Below are 16,435 nucleotides of genomic sequence, written 5' to 3'. Positions count from 1 at the left end.
ATAAGTCAAGTACTTGAAGAGCCCCAGAGCTGACCATGATTGCAATGCATTATGGGCTGCAACAAAATGCAGCAAGACAACCCTAAAGAAAACACCTAAAAGCTCCAACCCAACGACCAATAGGCGACGTCCAAGAAGATTGTGACCCCAAAGTACTCACCCTATGAGGAACCAGGGGAGAGACTTGTGCACTAGGGGATAAATTGCTTGTTGTGACTGTCCTGGGTGTGCCTGCCTACCAGACACCCAATCTTGCAAGACCATCATGAAAAGTCTTGCTTCCAGCCTAGCACGGTGGCTCACGCCTACAATCCCAGCACTTTCGGAGGCCGAGATGGATGGATCACCTGAAGTGAGGAGTTTGAGATCAGCCTGGCCAACATGATGAAACCCTGTCTCTACTAAAAATACAAAAATTAGCCAGTCGCGGTGGCAAGCACCTGTAATCCCAGCTACTCAGGAGGCTGAGGCAGGAAAATCGCTTGAACCCAGGAGGCAGAGGTTACAGTGAGCCAAGATTGCACCACTGCACTCCAGCCTGGGCAAAAGAGCAAGACTCTGTCTCACTAAAAAAAAAAAAAAAAAAAAAAAGGCTACTTCTGCTATTCTCCATGTCTCCGAGTCCATTTCATGGGTTTGGATGGATGACTGTGTTTCTAACATTGTATCTGACTGGGGGACGTTTCCCTTATCTAGTACTATAAAACTAAAGTCATGTAAACCTGCCCTTTGAGAAATATTAATTGGACTTGCTAAACGGGAACTAGTAAGATTGCCTGAGCCCACAAAGTATAAGGTAGAAGCTGTAGTGCTGGTCAGGACAAATCCTCCACTTGATAGCCCTTGGAGTGTTTATTGGGGCTTATGGTGAAAAGCCTGTGAACACTTCAGTGACAACTACTGGGACTTTGGACTAGAGCATTTCCACTTCAGAGGCATTTACTGCCTTGCTACGGAATGTTAACTAAAGCTACCCCTATGCTAATGGAAATAATGTTGCCCAAAAGAGTTCTATGATAAAAATAAAAATGGTTTGTATAGGATCTTGCTATCTGGGGACGCAAGGAGGAGATACTCATGAGCAGGAAGGCTCTTTTTCCTAGGACTGACTCTCACTATATGATGGGCTGTTAGATTCTAGCAGTGCTCACGTAATAAGAGCTGCTTGGCTTGTGAATGACAGTTTCAAGGTGAACAAACATCTTATTTGGAAGGCTGCTGCTATGGTTAAAGAAGGGTCAAGGAAATCCTTTCCTTTTGAGTTATTTATAGTTCAGAGCAATTGGGTAAAATATGTTTTTATGAGCAAATTTCTTTCTATCTGAGTTCAACAAAATTTGGAACTGATTTTATGACAATATAGTTATTTGCATAAATTTAGTAAGAGTCTTTTCTTTTAAAGAACAATTGGAGACATGGTGATCATGGTGATTTTACCAAGGCTTTGTAACACCTTTTTTTTTTTTTTTTTGGTAACGGAGTCTCACTCTTACCCAGGCTGGTTACCAAGGCTGGAGTGCAGTGGCGTGATCTTGGCTGACTGAAACCTCCGCTTCCTGGGTTAAAGCGATTCTCCTGCCTCAGCCTCTAGAGTAGCTGGGACTACAGGTGCCTGCCACCATGCCCAGCTAATTTTTGTATTTTTAGTAGAGATGGGGTTTCACCATATTGGCCAGGCTGGTCTCGAACTCCTGGCCTTGTGATCCACCCACCTCGACCTCCCAAAGTGTTGGGATTACAGGCGTGAGCCATTGCACCTGGCCTGAATAACATATTTTTAAGTAAAGTTCCAGCAAAGTCAACTTAAAAAGACCTATATGGCCAATCAATTCTTTCTGCAGTTTGTGAATAATCAGGCCAAGTATAATAAGTCTAAAACTTACTTTGCAGGTCAGGCATGGTGGCTCACACCTGTAATCCCAGCACTTTGGGAGGCCAAGGCAGGCAGATCACTTGAACCCAGGCATTCAAGACCAACCTGGGCAGCATGGTGAAGCCCTGTCTCTACAAAAATACAAAAATTAGCCAGGCATGGTGTTGCATGCCTATAGTCCCAGATACTCAGGTGACTGAGGTGGGAGGATCACTTGAGCTGTTTGAGGTTGAGGCTGCAGTGAGCCGAGATTGTGCCACTGCACTCCAGACTGGGTGACAGAGACAGATCTTGTCTCAAAAACAAGCAAACAAACTTATTTTGCACATAAATTAGTCTTACGATAATTTCTCTTTTACAGGAAAGGAAGGCTAGAGAAAGGGAGAAATTGTTTCAAAGGAAAAGTGTAATACTTGTTCTAGACTTTGGCCCTCACTTTTGCTTTTGAGTGCAGATTGAATCATGGATTACTTATCAGCTACAATAATCCTCTAAAGAGTACCAGATTATAATTTTTCTTCATATTTTTAGCTAGTGCCCTAATAGAATAAGTTCCTTTTCTGTTCTGACACACACTCTTTTGATTGTCAACTTATAATGTTATTTATCTCTTCTTGTTTTACTTCCAAGGAAACCAGAATCATCATATTCTGAAGACTAGAGATGCAAGTCTCCCTCATTTGGCATCCCATTGGGCCCAGTCTGTTTTTCACTGCAAATGCCCTGTTGCCAAAACTATATAAGCACCCTCCCTCTAGCCCCAGGGACTATTGCAGAAGAGGTGGGCGTATGTGATTGTAAGACTCAGGAAGGGGAACATCACACACAGGGGCCTATCATGGGGAGGGGGGAGGGGGGAGGGATTGCATTGGGAGTTATACCTGATGTAAATGATGAGTTGATGGGTGCAGCACACCAACATGGCACAAGTATACATATGTAACAAACCTGCACGTTATGCACATGTACCCTACAACTTAAAGTACAATAATAATAAATAAACTAAAAAAATAAAATAAAATAAAATAAAATAAAAATAAAAATTAAAAAAAAAAAGAAAAAAAAAAAAAAAAAAAAAAAGAGCCAGTTTTGAAGGATAAAACTAGTTCAGATCCTCCAAAACAAGGATGGGTATACAGATGTCTAAACAGCTGGTAAAACAAGGGACTTTGCCATCTGAGCTATTATATGGCACCTTTTTGTCCATCTCAACCATAGAGAATTTTCTGTCTTCTATAAAATTAAAAGAAAATCATTAATGAAAGGATATAAAGATACTTTGTGATAAAACCTCCTGGGTATGATACTCCTAGTTATGAGATATATGCAGGTAGATATATATTTCAAAAATTTGGATCAGCTACCTTAGGACAAATTACTGAAAGACCACAAAAAGCATTGCAGCACAACAAAAGTCTCTAAAGTGTCTTAGCTTAAAATGTTTTAAAAATGCTTATGTTTTATATACGTAATTGCTATAATTCTGTAACTAAAACCAAGATTACAGTAGTTCAGTCAGTTTTGTAACCGTGCCCTTGGGTTTTTGTTTGTTGGCTTTTCACTTAACATTTTTTTTAGTAGGTGTCAAATTGACTGGATTTAGAAAAAAAGAAAAAGAAAAAATGTTAGGTGTAATGAATGCCTATCCACACTCATTCCTGTCTGGCTTAGAACATTTAAATTGGCTATAAGTCTTTTAACTGTAAGTCCCTTGGCCATAGGGGGTCCCACTAATAGACCTGCGGCAGGCGGCCATGCAATGCTATGGGACAAAATTAAAGTTTGGTGGCCATTGATGTTGCCTCTGGTTAATCTTGGTCAGGGGTGAGAGAATGTAAACCAAAAATAAAATGCTAAGGCCCCCCAACCACCTGAATGGACCCTTCCTCTCAGCCAAGGGCATTCCAAAGTTAATCTGAAAAACAATTCAGACTATGACAGGAAGGGGGAGCCAGACATGCCTCATTATACCCTCCTCCCTGTTGGTATTACTGATAGAACAGACTCTTCAATTCTGGTAAAAAAAAAAAAAAAAAAAAAAAAATGTTTACAATCAATTATCTCTGAAGCCTGCTACCTGGAGGTTTCATCTCCATGATAAAATCTTGATCTCCACAACCCCCTAGTGCAACCAGACATTCCTTTCTACTGATAACTCTTTCAACCAATTGCCAGTCAGAACATTTTTGAATCAACCTATAACTTGGAAGCCCTGCTTGCAGTTATCCTGCCTTTCTGGACTGAACCAATGTACATCTCATATGTAATTGATGTCTCATGTCTCCCTACAATGTATAAAACCAAGTTGTGGCCCAACTACCTTGGGAACACGTTTTCAAAATCTTCTGAGGGCTGTGTCACAGGCCATTGGTCACTCATATTTGGCTCAGAATAAATCTCTGCATATAGAGTTTGACTTTTGTCATCAACAGGTGCATGCAACCACACCCAGCTAACTTTTTCTTTCTTTCTTGTTTTATTCATTTATTTATGTATTTTTGAGATGGGTTTTTACTGTGTTTCCCTGGCTGGTCTGGTCTCAAACTCCTGGGCTCAAGAGATCCTCCTGCCTTGGCCTCCCAAAGTTCTGGAATTACAGGCATGGGCCATCATGCCTGGCCTGGTCCATGTTTCAACCAACCAACCAACGAACCCACCAACCAACCAGTTAGAGGCCTAACTCTCCAAGCTGTAACACTAAATGTAGAATTTCTACTTAGTGAGTTCATATCAATAAATCAGCCTAATCAAAGTTTATGTTCCTTGTACCATTATTCCACACTCTTAGTATCCATCCCCACGTTTCCCAATTTTTTTCTGTATAAATTAGAAAACTCCAGTAGTTCTTTGGAAGTGTAGTGCACTTCCTCATTTTGTCTCACCTTTAGGGGACTTCTGGGACTCAATCCAGTTACAGATCTAGAAGCAAAGAAAAGTGATGGGGATGGGCCCTGAGGAGAATCAGCATTGTCCTTACATGGGAGGTCACTACAGTTTCCTCAGGGAATGGAGGGTTCATCCTCTCAGAAGGGGGTGGAAAAGCTGCTATCACTAGGGGTGGGGAGGCCACTTCTACTGGAGATGAGGAGACCTCTTCTACTGGCAAAGAAGGTACATTAGAATATAGGGCTCAATATCCCCATCCCAATGTATAGCATCCCATTCTTTCCCAATTAAGGTCCTCACTTTAACAGAAGACATCATACAAAGCTGAGAGTTCAGTTTGGGTTTTAATTCAGCTAGTCTCAGGATGAAATTCCATGTTTGACTTTCAGCAATCTCAGCTTGCAGGGCATAAAGGTCTCCCTCAGGGCACACAAAGAGGCCTTCAGGTCATCTATACAGTGCTTCAGCTGGGAGCTCAAATATCTGAGCTCATCCTTTTCTTTCACAATTTTGTCCAGCAACATTAGGAGCAACCAGCCAATCTTATAGTCATTAGTTTCCCAAAAATGTTCAAAAGCATTAAATACAGAGTCACTGAGCACCTTGCTTCTTATAAGTGGTTCATAAGGAGTATCCAATGCAGATACTTTGCATATCTCTATTGCCAGTTCACACCATAAACTATCAGTGCTCTCTGTAACAGTCATTAGTGTCTTTAAATTTAATCAGATTAGAGAGCATTCCAGAAACTTCAGAACCAATTCAGAAAATTCTTCCTGTCAATGAAAAAGAGTCAAAGTGTAAAATATTTAAAGAGGTTTATTCTGAGTCAAATATGAGTGACTAAGGCTTGAGGACGAGTCTCAAGAGGTCCTGAGAACTTGTACCCAAGGTGGTTGGATTACAGCTTGATTTTATACATTTTAGGGGGCAGACATCAATCAATACATACATGTGAGGTGTACATTGGTTTGGTCGGGAAAGGTGGGACAACTCAAAGGGGTGGGGGACTTCCAGGTCATAGATGGACTCAAAGATTTTCTGATTGGCAATTTGTTGAAAGAGTTATCATCTAAAGATCTGAAATCAGTAGGAGTGTCTGGGTTAAGATAAAGGGTTGTGGAGACAAAAGCTCCTATTATGTAGGTGAAGTCTCATAGGTGGCTAACCTTAGTGGCAATAGATGGCAAATGTTTCCTATTCAGACCTTTAAAAGGTGCTAGGCTCTCAGCTTATCTCTTCAGGATCAGAAAAAGACCTGGAGGCAGGGCGTAGTGGCTCACATCTGTAATCCAGCACTTTGGGAGGCCATGGTGGGCGGACACGAGGTCAGAAGTTCGAGACCAACCTGGCCAACATGGTGAAAACCCATCTCTAACTAAAAATACAAAAATTAGCCAGGCGTGGTGGTATGCACCTGTAATCCCAGCTACTCTGGAGGCTGAGGCAGAAGGATCACTTGAATCCGGGAGGTGGAGGTTGCAGTGAGCTGAGATTGCACCACTGCACTCCAGCCTGGGCAAAAGAGCAAAACTCCATCTCAAAAAGAGAAAAGAAAAGAAAAAGACCTGAAAAGAGAAGAGGATTCGCTCCCATCATGGCCTGAACTAGTTTTTCAGGTTTAGTTTGGAATCCCCTTGACTGAGAGGAGAGGTCCATTCAGCTGATTGGGGAGCTTAGAATTTAATTTTTGGTTTACAATTCTTAAGACTCTGTTCCTCTAGAACCACTCCTGATACCAAAATGCTTCCACAGTACCTTGCCTGCTTATATCAAAGCACCTAACACTATATTGCATTTATCAATTATTTGTGTGTCTCCTCCATTAAACTAAGAACTTCTTTAGGGCAATGCATTAGATGCTTGGGTTTCCATTACAAAGTATGATAGCATGGGTAGCTTAAACAACCAATTTATTTCTCAGAGTACTGGAAGCTGGAATGTCCAAGATCAAGATGCCAGTGAGTTTAGTTCCAGGCCAGGCGTGGTAGCTCACACCTTTAATCTCAGCACTTTGGGAGGCCAAGGTGGGCAGATGGCTTGAGGCTAAGAGTAAGAGACCAGCCTGGCCAACACAGTGAAGCCCTGTCTCTACAAAAAATACAAAATTTATCCGGGCGTGGTGGTGCCTGCCTGTAGTCCCAGCTACTTGGGAGGCTGAGGCAGGAGAATCGTTTGAACTTGGGAGGCAAAGGCTGCAGTGGGTCCAGATTGCACCACTGCACTCCAACCTGGGTGACAAGCAGGACTGTGTCTCCAAAATAATAATAATAATAATAATTTAGTTCCCAGTGAGGTCTCTGTTCCTGACTTGTAGATGGCCATCTTCTTGCTGTGTCCTCATATGACAGAGAGAGCAAGCGAGCTCTGGTGTCTCCTCCTCTTCTTGTACGAGCACCAGCCCTATCAGAGTAGGGTCCATGTTTATGACTTCATTTAACTGTTATCACATCCTCACAGGCCCTACCTCCTAATACAGTCACATTGAGGGTTAGGGTTTCAACATATGAATTTCGGGAAGACACAAACATTGGTTCATATTAGGCAGGGCTAGGTCTTTCATCTCTGAGCCCTCAGCACTATGTGATGGCACCTAGTCACTCAGTATGTGTTTATTGCTACACACATGCATTAAGTGAATACATAAGCACATAAATGAATCATTCTATCAGTAGAAACATACTAAGACAAAAGTTCTCAAATACTGGTAATCAGGACTACCCAAGGAAACTTGATAAAAATACACAGACTCAGACCCTGTCCCCATTCTGCTTCAATGACCTTGGGATTCTGTATGATTTATTAACTGTCCTGGTGATTATGATACACACCAAAGTTTGAGAACCTTTTTAGGTGAGAAAGCAAGTTCAAAGAGGTTAACTATTTGTTCAGCTTGACTTAAGCAGAGGTAAAACTGAGATAGTTTAGCATAATTTGCGATGGTTTCCAGTTCAGTCTTTATAATATGCATGAGGAGACTACTTATGATAGAAATATAAAGCTATGATTCTGTTTTAGTCAGTACAGTAAATATATAAACCCATTTACTCATTTGTTTGAATCAATAATTTGTTTGGAATCCTTTCAGTTTGTTGAAGGATGAAATCTGAAAATTATCCATGATACTTGCAAGTCACAGATTATAGTTACAACTTAACATGGGTTTAATGCAGTTATGTGTTTAGAACTGTGCTCAAAACAGACTGCATTCTGCAAGAAAATAATGAGAATATAACATTTAAATTTTGAATTATGTAAAAAAACTATAGAGACCGATAATTATTATTTTCTACCACCCGATTTACACTTTATTTTTTTTTTATTTTTATTTTTTTGACACGGAGTCTTGCTCTGTCACCCAGGCTGGAGTGCTGTGGCCAGATCTCCGCTCACTGCAAGCTCCGCCTCCCGGGTTTACGCCATTCTCCTGCCTTGGCCTCCTGAATAGCTGGGACTACAGGTGCCCGCCACCTCGCCCGGCCAGTTTTTTGTATATTTTAGTAGAGACGGGGTTTCACCAGGTTAGCCAGGATGGTCTCGATCTCCTGACCTCGTGATCCGCCCGTCTCGGCCTCCCAAAGTGCTGGGATTACAGGCTTGAGCCACGGTGCCCGGCGCCCGATTTATACTTCATAGCAAAAAAAATATTATTCTATAGGCACTATCCAAAGATTAGAGAGTAATTAGGAAAAACAGATGCTATAGGCCAGGCTAGACCTTGGTGCTACTTTAGATTCCTTTTTTATTTTTTCTTTTAAGACAAGGTCTCGCTTTGTCACCCAGGCTGGAGTGCAGTGGCATGATCTTGGCTCACTGCAACCCCTACCTTCCAGGTTCAAGCGATTCTCCCACCTCAGCCCCTAGAGTTGTTGGGACTACAGGCATGTGCCACCACACCCAGATTATTTTTGTGTTCTTTGGTAGAGACGGCTTCACCATGTTGCCTAGGCTGGTCTCGAACTCCTGAGCTCAAGCAATCCACTGGCCTCAGCCTCCCAAAGTGCTAGAATTACAGGCATGAGCCATTGTGCCAGGCCCCATTTACCACTTCTAATGCTGTATCAGATTCAATAAAATTATCTAAGATGTAATGATCTACTTTATGATACCGATTTATATCATCTTTGTGCAGAGAGGCTTCAACCTCTTGTTTGTGCTGGGCTAGGGCCAGAATCCAATTCAAAACTTTTTTGGTCTTTTACAGTCTTTCTCTAATCCATGTGAGACCAAAAAAACAACCTTGATACATAGCTTTCATGATTAAAAAAAAAAAAAAATGTAGAGATGAATTGTAGAGCCAATTGTGAAAACCAAAATTGTAAGAAACAAAGGAGAATATATTCATGGGTGGATAAAGATTTCTTAAAAAGGAAGAAAAAGTACTAACCATAAAATTACAAAGTAATACATTATATCTTTCTTTTAAACTGAAATTCTCCATTTTTATAAACATTAAAATATTTACTCATTTGCTCTATCCTGTAATACACAGAAAATGTTTTCTACTTCACAATACCAATATTACAACTAACTATAAAACTATTAGTGTTCCAGGCTGGGCACGGTGGCTCACACGTGTTAATCCTAGCACTTTGGAAGGCCGAGGCAGGCGGATCATGGGGTCAGGAGTTCAAGACCAGCCTGACCAACATGGTGAAACCCCGTCTCTACTAAAAATACAAAAATTAGCCAGGTGTGGTGGTGCATGCCTGTAGTCCCAGCTACTCAGGAGGCTGAGGCAGAAGAATCACTTGAACCCAGGAGGCGGAGGTTGCAGTGAGCCGAGATCATGCCACTGCACTAACCTCGGTGACAGTGCGAGACACCATCTAAAAAAAAAAACTATTAGTGCTCTCCAGAGAAACAGTATATACATACTCTGTCTATATATCTATCTACATACACATATAACATATATATAGAGAGAGATGGGGTGGGGAGTGGGAGAGAAGGAGAGTATAAGAAATTAGCTTACACACATTTTGAGGCTATGAAATCCCAACCTCTGCAAGCTGGAGGCCCAGGAGAGCTGGTGACATAGTTCTAATCTGAGCTCAGAGGCCTCAGAACCAGGAGAGTCAATGGTGTAAATTTCAGCTTGACTCCAAGTCCAAAGACAGTAGAAAACTGATAACCCAGCTTGAAGACCATTAGGCAGAGAGAGCAAATTTTTTCTTGCTCAGTCTTTTGTTCTATTTAGGCCTTCAATGGACTGGATGAGTCTTGCGCACATTGGGAAGGGCCATCTGTTTTACTCAGTCTTACTGATTCAAATGTTAATCTCATCCAGACACAACCTCACAAACACATCCAGAGTAATGTTTAACCAAATTTCTCAGCACCCAGATCCCAATCAAGTTGACACATAAAATTATCACAATTACTATGAGGTTGAATTTCTTTCCAGTTCTTTTTTTCTTTAAATATATTCCATTAAGGCTGGGAGCAGTGGCACATGCCTGTAATCCCAGCACTTTGGGTGACCGAAGTGGGAAGATCACTTGAGTCCAGGAGTTGAAGGCCAGCCTGGGCAACATAACAAGATACCATCTCTAAAAATAAATAAATCCCATTAAGATTGAAGAATGTGCATATTGCATTCAAAAGTCATCTGAAGACATTATTTCTGTGTCAACTTTCATAACTTGATATACAGTTACGTTCCTGTGTTTTCAATTTTAGGGTTTGCTTTTTTCTTTTCACTTTAATTTTATTTTTTAATACAGAAAATGTTCAAAAGTCAAAAGAAACTAAAAAGGTATACTCTGAGAAATCTTGCTTCTTCCTCTATACAGGCAACCCTGTAAGTAACCTATAAGTAAAAAAAAATGTATGTTTATTGTTTCTTCCATTGTTTACTTTTTTCCCCCAAATCAGTCTCTCTCTCCTACTTGCCTTTTCTCTAACACAAAAGGTAGCATATCGCATATGCTGTTCTTCATTGCTTAATACTCTAATGCTTTAAACAATATACACAATTTGAATTTGTTCAATTATTTCACTTTGATTATACACAGAAGTTATAGGTGCACTGAGAGGTAATGGCAAGGGAACAGGATAGACAGCCTATAGCACTAGCTGTTACCATTTGCATTAGTCAACTACTGCAACAATAATGCTGCATAATAAAGTACCTTAAACTCAGTATCTTACAATAACAAGCATTTATTTTCTTGCTCATGGGTCTGTAAATCAATTGTATGGGCTTGGTCATGTAGCCTTCTGACTGAAGACAGGGTTTAGGATTGCTCCACATGTTGGTTCTGGGGTCCATACTCAAGGGTCTATGGCTACCTGAGGCATCTTCCTTTCATGATGATCACCAAAGAAGGGGCATGATAAACCATACAAGCACATTTAAGGTCTCTGCTTATCTCACATTTGCTAATATTCCACTGATAAAAGCAAGTCACTTGGCTGAACCCAAAAGCAATGGGCAGGGAAGTATCTTCTGCAAATGGTCAAAGGCAGACGAAATGGATATTTGCTGAACAATAAATCTATCCCCCAATATTAGGGTGTGCACCCTCTCTCTCGTTTCCTTCTTTCTCGTATTTTGCTGCCTGTCATCTTTGTGCCTGTGAATGTTTCTGTATTCTAGTGATTTTGATGGCTATTGCCTTGGTCAGGTTAGGGCTAAGGAAGTAGATTACAACAAAGGTTGAAGAATGGTTAATTCAAATACTAACTTACATTAAGCACTGCCCCAGACTGAGATAACTTCATCACTCCTGAAATTTTTACTCTATTCTTACATTTGGAAAATAAAAATGGCCAAAGAAACATTTTGTTTTTTTCTTTGTGTTCTGCACAGCTCAAATATGTAAGATGTCTAAGAACTAGAGAAAGAATGGCACGAGATAAATCTTGAGAATAGTGGCAGACTATGTGTGGTTTTGTTGGTCAAAGTAGAGTGCATTTTATTCTAAATGCAATGGGCAGGCATTAAAATGCTTATGTAGGGAAAACTTGCTTTAAAAAAACAAAAAACAAAAACTTGTGTGGAGCATGAGTTGCAGGAGGCAAAGTGGAAATGGGGAAGTAAGTAGGAAGCTGTTATAGTAGCCTAAGTGACTGACGATGGTCGTCTGGATTAGGGTGGCAACAGTAAATATGCATAAGTGGTCAAATTCAGAATCTACTTTGGAGGTAGGACCAATAAGATTTATTGATGATTTAATGTGGGAGGTTACAGGAGGAAAGAGCTGCTCTCAAGTGTTTTGACTTAATGGTGGATGGAAAACATTGTTCTGTCTTAAACATGGTATATCTGAGGTGCCTTTTAGTCATGTGGATAGAGATTCTGAGTGAACAGCTGAGTGTGTTTTTACTGAGCATCAGGTGCAGAGTTGAGACAATCATATTCCTTAGTAGTCAGCAGCATCGTATAATGGTTATGAGCAGAGAATGGAGCAAACTGCCAGGGTCTGTGTTTCAGCTTTGCCACTTACCAGCACTGTGGCCTTAGGTAAGTTACTTAACCTCTGCGTGCCTGTTTTCTGGTTCTGTAAAATGGGAGTAATAGTATCTACTTCATGTGATCAAATGAGTTAATATAAGTAAAGCACTAAGAACCAGTGCCTAATGTATATTAAAGGCTATCTAAACATGATATATTATTAGCATATTGTCATTTTCAGTGCATGCAAGACACTCTCATTTTCTCTGATCTTTACTCCCATTCTCCTTCTCCATAAATGTATGCACTGTAATGTTGAAATATGATCGTAAATATGCATATTTCTTTGCATTATATATCATGTGTGCTTTTCCTTTTAAGAAATTTTGTTCCATATAGCAAATACAGAGAACCATATACACTCTACATGTAAGAAGACAGACCCTTGCTCCCCAGTCTAGAAATCTACTATATGCCTCCTCCCAACTATAACCCCTTTTCTGCAAGAATTACCACTATTCTTTTTTTTTTTTAATTATAGTTATTTTGTATTTTTAGTAGAAATGGAGTTTCACCACGTTTGCCAGGCTGGCCTCAAACTCCTGACCTCAAGTGATCCACCTACCTTGGCCTTCCAAAGTGCTGGGATTACAGGTGTGAGCCACCTCACCCAGCATGGAATAACCACTATTCTTTTATACTTAATTCCTTTCCTCTTCAGTTTCATTACCTAAGCATGCACCCCTAGACACTATTGTTTTGCCTACTTTCCTGTGGGTTTTTCGTTTGTTTGATATGTCTCTTAGGTTTCTCTTAATCCAAAGATCCCCTTATTCTTTTTTCCCCCTCTCCCTTGGAGTTTATTTGTCCTTTCATTTCCTGTAATCTGAATTTTGTTGATTGCATTCTGTGGAATAATTTAACATGTTTTTCTGTTTTTTGTATATTCTGTAAATTGACAACTAGATCAGCCTGGGGTCAAAAATTTATGTTTCTGTTTAACAAGAGTATGACGGATTTAACAGACCAGGAGAAGACATTTGCAATGACTAAAAGAGGAAAGAGATTAAGAATAAAAACTATCACATCCAGGAATCCATCTATTAAAGAATGCACACGACCTTCAGAAGGTTTTTAAAACGCTATTAAAATACATAAAAGATTTGAAAAAATAGATGCACTATGTTCATGGAGGTGAAATTTGGGGTAGGTAAGGTAGATTGGTACTCAGATCAGTTCCAATTTCTTTCAAGTTTGCCTCCCTGTACTATAAATTTGGAAAGTTAAAAACTGTATTTTCCAGATTTCCTTGCCGTTACCATTCTAGAAGTGAATTATTTTTGCCAACTACGTACATTTAAGTAAGATTTGGAAGGTGGAAGTGAGGCTAAAGCCTTTTTCCTGCTGCTTTAATTTTGCTGGCAAGCATGCTCATGAGATAGATTTTCTGCAGCAGCTTTCCAGAGCTCAGTCATTAGCTTTGTGGATGTTGAGGAGTACTTCCTACAGTTATCTTCTTGATTCTTGAATTGTAGCTACAGTGGTGCATTCTTAACATCAGTAATTCCAGTTGTAGGGTCCTGATTCTCCATCCTCTTAATGGGTGAAAACAGTTGCAGCAGGTCCCATGACAGCCTAGTTCTTGAGTGCAGGTTGAGTACCTGTTATGTGAAATGCTTGGAACCAGAAATTTTTCAGACTTGGGATTTTTTTTTTCCGGAATATTTGCATTATGTACATACTGGTTGAGCAGCCCTAATCGAAAATCTGTAATCTGAAATGCTCAATGAGCATTTCCTTTGAGCATGATGCTGGTGTTCAAAAAGCTTTGGATTTTGGAGCCTTTTGGATTTAAAATTTTTGGATTAGGGATACTAAATCTGTATTATCTTAGGACTCACTTCTGACAGCCCAGGCTAAAGCCCACTCCTCCAGTCCTTCAAACTTTGTAAAGCACCAATTCCCTATATTAAATCCCTATATATTAAAAATAGCCAGATTTCCTACAAGTGAATGCAGAGGCATACAATTAGAAAATATATACAAGTTTCCCAAATCAATCTATACAACCAATCCTAATCAAAATTTCAAAATGAAACAAAACCTAAAATGTATATAGAATATCCGTAAATATGTCAGTTTCAAAAGTGAAAAAGGGAAATAGCCCTACCATCTATTAAGAATCTTGAGTTGCCCAGGCGCGGTGGCTCATGCCTGCAATCCCAGGCAGATCACTTGAGGTCAGGAGTTTGAGACCAGCCTGGCCAACATGGTGAAACTCCGCCTCTAACAAAAAATACAAAAATTAGCTGGGAGTGGTGGTGGGCACCTGTAATCCCAGCTACTCAGGAGGCTGAGGCATGAGAATCGCTTGAACCTGGGAGGTGGAGGTTGCAGTGAGCCAAGATTGCACCACTGCACTCCAGCCTGGGTGACAGGGCGAGACTAAAAAAAAAAAAAAAAGACAGAAAGAAGCATTATATAAAGTGGATATTTTGACTTTTGCTGAAGCTGACTTAAGTCCAGCTGAGAGATGAAAACAATTCATGGACTTTGATTAGGCTATAAACTATAAAGCAAGGAGGGCAAACAGAGTTCACCTTTCCTGCCTTCTCTATTGACAGATACCATCTTGAGTGCTGAGTAAATGATTCTTAGGCTCCTTGAAGCCCAGCAGGAAAGCGTGGGAGCCAATTACTCACATTTGCCATAGACATTGGGAGCATACTGGAAATGGCTCCCACATTAGCACAAGTTACTCTTTTGGCATCCTTGAGCTAAGAATGCAATGTAGTAACTTTTTTTGAAACAAAAAAATCCCATATTTTTGAAAAGTCTACTATATAATTATTAGAGGAATCAGAATTTCCTGACTACTCATAAAACAAGCAGAAGCAGCTGGAGTCAAAAATCAAAATTTTGGCCAGGTATGGTGGCTCATGCCTGTACTCCCAGCACTTTGGGAGGCCCAGGTCAGAGGATGGCTTGAACCCAGGAGTTTACCAGCCTGGGCAACACAGCAAGACTTCCATCTCTAAATAGAAAAGCACAAAAACCAAACCAAAGCAGAACATAAAAAGAAAATCAAGATTTTCTTTGTTAACCATTAAGGAATCTTTTATATTTTCGACACGCGGCAAATCTTTAAATTCATGAAAGAACAGGAGAGAAAAGTAGGAACGAGAGTAAATTTTTTTTTTTAAAAGTCATAAGCCAGGGAAAATGGTGCACACCTGTAGTTTCAGCTTCTCAAGTGGCTAAGACTGAAGGATCCTTTGAGCGCAGGAGTTTGAGCCCTGCCTACGCAACAAAGTAAGACCCCATCTCTTTTAATATTTTTAAAGTTTTACATTTAAAAAAAATCATAAAAATAAAATTAGCAGCATCCCTGGTTTCAAAAAATAAACATAAATAAAGTAGCTCACAATATTTCCTGAAAACGGGTGTATTAAAAGATGAGTCAGGGCAGAGGGGAGGGAAGGCAAAAAAAAAAGAAAAAGAAAAAAAAAGTCAGGTGGCAGGTTACATACATAGAATCTTTTTTCTATAAAAGCTCAGAAAACATCACGTGACTAGGAACTTTCAAATGTCTCCAACATAACATGGAGGAGAGGAAAAAAAACTGTTCCTGGACAGAGATAGACATTTCTCTCAAAAAGGGGGAGTCTTTCTGTATATTTTGTAATATCTCCAGAGCACAGAAGTGGTGGTACTGCCATTTTGGTCTTTGTCATTAGGAAGGTGATCCATTACGAACACCCTTTCCTGTACTAAACTTCACTCATATTTAACTGAAGCAACATTGTTTTTTGTAAATATAACTGTAACAATTATTCTAAAAAGCAATACAGCTGTCCTCACCAGTTATGTTCTTGAGACATCAATTTCAACAAACCTATATGTAAAAAGTATTCAAAAAGTTTAAATATTGATCTTAACTGGAGAGGAGTCTGCAGTTACACAAGTTTTCTTGCTATATACATTGCATTCTAAGATTTCGGACTCACTTTTGAATACGCAAAAACATTTCATGGTTAAGACCACAAAAAGGCTGATCAGACAGCATTTTTATTTAAACTGCCATTTTAAGTATCAGTGGTTTTGTCTTAAAGCTTGTCCTGGGGTTTAGCAAAGTTTAACTCACATCCACGCGTTGTCTCTCCAAACACAGCAGGCAGAATTTCTCCTGTGATTGGATTTAGATAAAGTCTGCTTAACCGTGAACTCCTAATTGTCAAATCTACGCCAATTCGGTATCTAGGAGTCAATTTTTTTTT

Source organism: Macaca thibetana, chromosome 6 (assembly GCF_024542745.1).
Source record: "Macaca thibetana thibetana isolate TM-01 chromosome 6, ASM2454274v1, whole genome shotgun sequence".
NCBI classification, from domain to species: domain Eukaryota; kingdom Metazoa; phylum Chordata; class Mammalia; order Primates; family Cercopithecidae; genus Macaca; species Macaca thibetana.
Note: the sequence above shows the minus strand (reverse complement) of the source record.